Source organism: Amblyomma mixtum, chromosome 1 (assembly GCF_055824585.1).
Source record: "Amblyomma mixtum isolate Tamu chromosome 1, ASM5582458v1, whole genome shotgun sequence".
NCBI lineage: Eukaryota > Metazoa > Arthropoda > Arachnida > Ixodida > Ixodidae > Amblyomma > Amblyomma mixtum.
Genome location: NC_143012.1, coordinates 98,792,688 through 98,798,478, shown reverse-complemented (window position 1 = coordinate 98,798,478; position 5,791 = coordinate 98,792,688). Strand labels below are relative to the sequence as shown.

The window sequence follows — 5,791 nt, the reverse complement described above, 5'->3', positions numbered from 1 at the left end:
ATTGCTGACAAAGTTCAAGGTGAAGAGAAAGAACGTTGCCATTTAGAATGTGTTGATTCGATCCGCAACACTTTCAAAGGCAAGAAGAAAGAACACTCCATGGTGAGATCTGTGGCAAGCTATTTTAGGAACTCTGACCTCGCTTTGATGATGGCCGACAAAGAAGGAGGCTTTGTGGTTATGCCTCAGAAGCTTTTTAGTGACAAGGCCATGACATCTGTCTTAAATAACTTTGAGAAAACAGATCTAAAGCCGTCTAAAGCGAAGGCAAAGGCGGTTGCACTGTTAAGGGATTTGAAACTCGACAGGCTAAAAAGTGAAGTGGGGAAAAACAAGGTCCTAGTGCTCACTGTCTTCTTCAGTGCCAAGAGCCACAAGATAGAATGCCCTTTTAGAGCCATTGTTACAGAAACTGGATCCTGGCAAGCTGTGGTCAGTCACTATCTTCAGCGCCATCTGGGAAGTCTGGCGCCCGACGATCCGTACAAGGTCAGCAGCTCAGACCGAGTGGCCGAAATGTTAGGGAATAGCCTCTCCGATGTTAACTCGGGCTTCTCGGTTGACATCGAAGAGTTGTTCTACTCCCTTCCCCACGATGACCTGTTCCGTGCAGTCCGGAACTGTATCGAACGTTCTGGTGCTGTGTCTTTCCAGAATGCGTGCCGTATTTCTGTTGAAGGTTTTTTAAAATTGCTTAAGGTTTATCTTACTTCAACGATTGTGAGTTTTCAGGAAAAATGTTACGTGCGGAAACGCGGAATTTGCATTGGGTCATGTGTAGCCCCAGTTTTATCGGAAATCCTTTTAGCTGAAATTGACCGCTCGCTATCGCGGGTACTATCTGACGACCGTATCGTTCGAGTGTTCCGATACGTGGACGACTTTTTTAATCCTTTTAAATATTGACCACGACGACGACTTGGCCCAGGTGGCAATGGAGGTTTTAGCATCTTTTAAGTCAGCCTTTCCGAGTTTTAATTTTACCATTGAACTTCCTGAAAACTCTTGTTTGCAATTCTTAGATTTAAAATTATTTTTTAACGATCCTGACCACCTCTGCTGGGCGTACATGCCTAGGTCGAAAAAGGCACTCCTACCCTTTAACTCGTGCCATTCGAAGCTGGTCAAGAGGGGTATTGTATCAACTTGCCTCAGGGCTTCATTAGCCAAGTCCTGTCCACATAAAGTTCAGGTTAGCTTTGAGGCTCAGGTTGATCGCCTTAGGTCTGCTGGTTTTCCGCTGGCCCTTCTTCAGGCTGTCGCTGAGTCCCTCTTGAAGTCCTTCCGCCCAAACTCAAAACCTCCGGGGGCGGATGTACAGGAGAGGCGGAAGTATGAAGTTATGCCCTATGTTCACAGGGTCTCGCACGGCCTCAAGAGGGTCGCCGGAAAATTCGGCGTTGACGTCATTTTTTCTGCACCTTGCAAGTTGTCGCGTTTGTGCAATTTGGCGAGAAAAGATAAGCAAAAGAAGGTTGAGTGTGGCATTAACCACAGGAATAAGTTCGTACAGTGTACATGCAATGTAATTTATCAGATTCCCCTTAGTTGTGGTAGGTTCTACATAGGGCAAACTGGCCGCTGCGTCAACATTAGATTATTAGAGCACGCAAATTCCTTAGAAGATTCAAGGGGGCAGCATCTGCCTAAGCATTGTCACACTTGCAAGCATGATGATAGAGATTGTAATCCGCTTTTCGATAGGACTAAGATTATCGGACGCTCGAGGGATAAAAAAGAACGAGAAATTATCGAGTAGCCATCGTGTTCGCTCTTGTCACCCAGTCCCAGACCCAGATCCTCACGTTCTCCGTTTATGGCATCGCCGTAAACGTCTTCAACGCTCCTTCCGCTCCCAACCGCACAGTGCCCAACTTTCCTCCCGGATTACTGCTCTGCGGACCGAGGTCGTCGCCCACTGCGCCTCACTGGAGCACTCTCGTTGGAGTGCTCTTTGTGGTCGTCTTGACTCTGCATTGCCCTCGCGATCCACATGGTCTCTCTTCAAATCCCTCCTTGGCACAAAGCCTTCCCTTGCTCCCACTCTAGCTACAGCCCTCACTCAAGGGACTCCCTCCGATGTTTTTGATCAGCTCGCCTCTATCTCCCGCCCCCTCTGGCACCCTCCTACCCGGTGTACTCAGGTGGACATAACCCCGATCTGGACTAATCCTTCACTGTCCGGGAGCTCGAAGCTGCTCCGGCTGCTAATGCTACACGGTCTCCCCCGGTGAGGATGCTATTACATACACCACACTTCGCAACCTTCCTGACTGCGCCAAAGAATTCCTCCTTCAAGCCTACAATGAGGCATGGGACAGCGGCTGCCTGCCGAGCTCCTGGACCTCCTCCCTCATTTCTATGATTCCAAAGCCGGGCAAGCCTCCCTCTCTCTCTAACCTCCGCCCAATCTCCTTGACATCGTGCGTTGATAAGACCCTTGAGCGAATGGCCCCGACTCGCCTCTCTAATTTTCTCGAGGCGAGGGAGTTCTTCCCTCATTCTCTCATTAGCTTCCGACGCCGCGTCTGTGCACTGGACATGTTTCTGATTCTCCAGTACACCTTTCTGTCATCTACCTCCATTCAAATTCACGCAGTTGGGACCGTCAATGTTCGCAAGGCCTTCGACGGTGTTTGCCACGACCACATCCTTTCCCAACTCGCCTCCCTAGACTGTGGCTCCCGCATGTACTCTGTAAAGGGCTTTACTGGCAAAAGACGCTTGGCCGGGGCGACCAGGGGGAGCAGCGAAATCGCACGTCCAGGCTCGAATAGTCCGCGCTCTCGTCTCGTGCTAGGCGTTGGCGCTCCCACTGCGGGTGCTGATCGTCTTCTTTACAGTCGGCCTCCCGGGGAAAAAAGAGCCATCCTGGCGACTTAAGGGGCCGTCAATACGCATGGGTCGTAATGTGGCTTCAAGCGAGACACATGGACTGTCTCGCGCCCACGTCGTCGGTGATCTGGCGAAGGCGTTACAGGCTCAATGATATAGGTAAATGGGGAAGTACGCTCCAGAACGCGGTAGGGCCCATGGTACTTCGGAAGCAGCTCGGAAGAGAGGCCAGGTGACGCAGGAGGAACACGGAGCCAAACAAGGGATTGTGGTAGAAAAGTGTCATTGTCATGTGTGCTGTCGAAGCGGTATTTTTGATGCCCCTGGTCGGCGGATGTGAACGCCCGAGCTAGCTGCCGGCACTCTTTAGCGTGGCGAGAGGCTGCGGAAACAGTTGTGGATTCCGAGGAATCGGGCCGGTAAGGAAGAATGGTGTCAAGGGGGGACGAAGGTTCACGCCCGTAGAGCAGAAAAAATGGCGAGAAACGAGTTGTGCTCTGAATGGCAGTGTTGTAAGCGTAAGTGACATAGGGTAGTACGGCGTCCCAGTTGGAATAGTGCGCGGCCATGTACATTGAAAGCATGTCACCTAACGTACGATTAAAGCATTCAGTCTGCCCGTTAGTCTGCGGGTGGTAAGCCGGCGTGGTGCTATGGGTAACGGTGCACTGCTGTAGAAGGGATGAAACGACTTCGGACAGGAAGACACGTCCACGGTCGCTCAAAAGTTCACGTGGCGCTCCGTGGCGAAGTATGAAGCGGTGCAGGAGGAAGGCTGCAACATCCCGCGCCGTAGCAGAGGGAAGGGCAGCGGTTTCGGCGTACCGTGTCAGATGATCGACAGCGACAATCCCAAGCAACCACAGATATCCGTCGGACGTACGAGCTAGATCCGAACGTCCTTTGCCGAGATCGGACGTCCATGGGACATACGAACACAATCCGATTTCGGATATCCGTATTCATACATCCGCCGGACGTACGGACACTATCCGCTTTTGTATATCCACATTAGAGACAAGGTGTACGTCCGAGGGATGTACGGTGGAGTATATTCTCCGGATATGAGTATAGAGTTTTTTTTGTAATTTTTCACATAGAAAAGCCGCGCCGTTCGAGTATGTATACTGTAGAGTTCGCTTTTTTAACCTAGAAAATTTTATTCGCGAAGGAAATTTTGTCAGTTTTATTGGCTAGTGTGCGAGAAATTGCGTTAATATGTGCATATCTGCTTTGGAGAAATTATTTCCATGAGCTACAGGGTTTGACTTGAGGACTTTTGTAAATTCGCGCAATTCCCAAGTCATATACTTGCAGTGCAAGGGCTACTGCTGAACTAAATTTATTTAAGGGTAGGAGCGAGTGCTACACAAATTTACAGTAAATCAATTACTAATTTACATCTAGAAAACATCTAAAAATCAGTAGCGACATCGTGTCCGCCGTTGTAAAACGCGATTGAAACCACTTGTGTATTCAAAACTCCCGCCGAACTCCGCTATCATCATCATCCTAAATGCAGCTTGTAGCCAGCCCAATCCAATCCATCAGCCACAGAGTGCAGCGGCATAATGGCGGCGTTGCTAGTTTGGTGCGAAGCGTGGTGCCCCTTTTGAGCTCTGTTACTAGAATGTGTGGCTTTTTTTAGTCTGCGGACGAAAGTGGTGTGTAACTTGAACAATTCGAAGGATGCGGCAAGTGCCTGAAGCCCTCCTGGAACGCTGGAATATCGTACTACACCGACTTCGGATGAAAGAAGGCCTAGTGTGATTGCCTACGGCTTGGCCTACGGAGGTAAGTGCAGTACACTGCTTGGGAATTACTTTTATGACAATGGAGCAGGATCTGTAACATTCTCTCGCGGGAGAGTTGGAGTTATGTTATGGCTATACTGTGGTGTGGGCTGCAGATGGGTTGAGACTTGTGCTACGTCTCTTGCCTCTTTGTGCTGTTGTGGTCTTCATTAACTTGAATAGCATTGACGAAGTTGCCGAACATTCTTGAAGTTATCATGTTCTCTTGCAATTTGGCACAGGCATAATCTTTTTGTTAGCAGTCCTGACACTGGTTATTGCTTGAGTCTAGGGAAAGGACGGCAGAACTTCTCTGAAATTAGAGACTGCATGTAAACAGGTGGGTTGTAGGGCGCGTGCCATCATGAAAAATGCTCAATTTCCTAGCTCTTGGCCCCTTGCAAGCATAGAATACCTTCTGGTGTCAAGGATGATGACTATGTCGGTGCGTCTCTCACCTCTGTGTTATTTTGGGCTTCATTAACGTGAATACCAATAACAAAGTTGTCAAGCATTTTTGAATTTATCATGGTCTACTGAGATTTGACGTGGGCTTGATTCCTAACCTTTTTCTTTTCATTTTTTGCAGAAAGCTGTTCGCTTCCGCTTCATCATGGAAGTAGGAAGATGGATGTGCGCTCGAAGTTTTACGTCTTATTGAGGAGCTACACACTTCACAGTAACTCAGGCCTGTGCTGATGTACAATCACAATAAAATATTCTCGCTGTACTTTCAGTTGCTTTTTCATTTTATTGCTCCGCGGACACGATGAAAGTATGCATGTGCCATATATGCAAACATCCGAGAAAGATCCGGGAACGGACGTCCGAAATCGATGTCCGTTGGCCAGACAAACATGTCCCTTTGGACGCCTACAGGACGGCCGACGGACGTCCACCGGCTGTTCGCGGACGTCCGCCGGCCGTCCGGAACATCCGAAACGGACGGCCAACGGCCGGCCGATGGATATCTGTGGTTGCTTGGGATGATCAAGCGGTTTCCTGTAGCCGTGTAGGGAAGCGGTCCGTACAGGTCAATGCCAATTCCGGTCAAAAGGCCTGGATGGGCAAGCTAGAGGCTGTTAAATTGAATTCAGCACAAAAATACAGACAAGGGACAAAGAGAGACACACTGAGACAACACGAGCGCTAACTACCAACTG

General features: G+C 49.3%; 1 long non-coding RNA gene across 1 annotated transcript; it reads left to right on the top strand.

Annotated features, from left to right (window-relative positions):
* The first annotated feature begins 4,293 nt into the window (after window positions 1–4,293).
* Window positions 4,294–5,359, top strand: LOC149367304 (uncharacterized). The gene is made up of 2 exons (XR_016287010.1): window positions 4,294–4,629; window positions 5,218–5,359. It is a non-coding gene; the product is annotated as an uncharacterized LOC149367304 (long non-coding RNA).
* The last annotated feature ends 432 nt before the right edge of the window (window positions 5,360–5,791 follow it).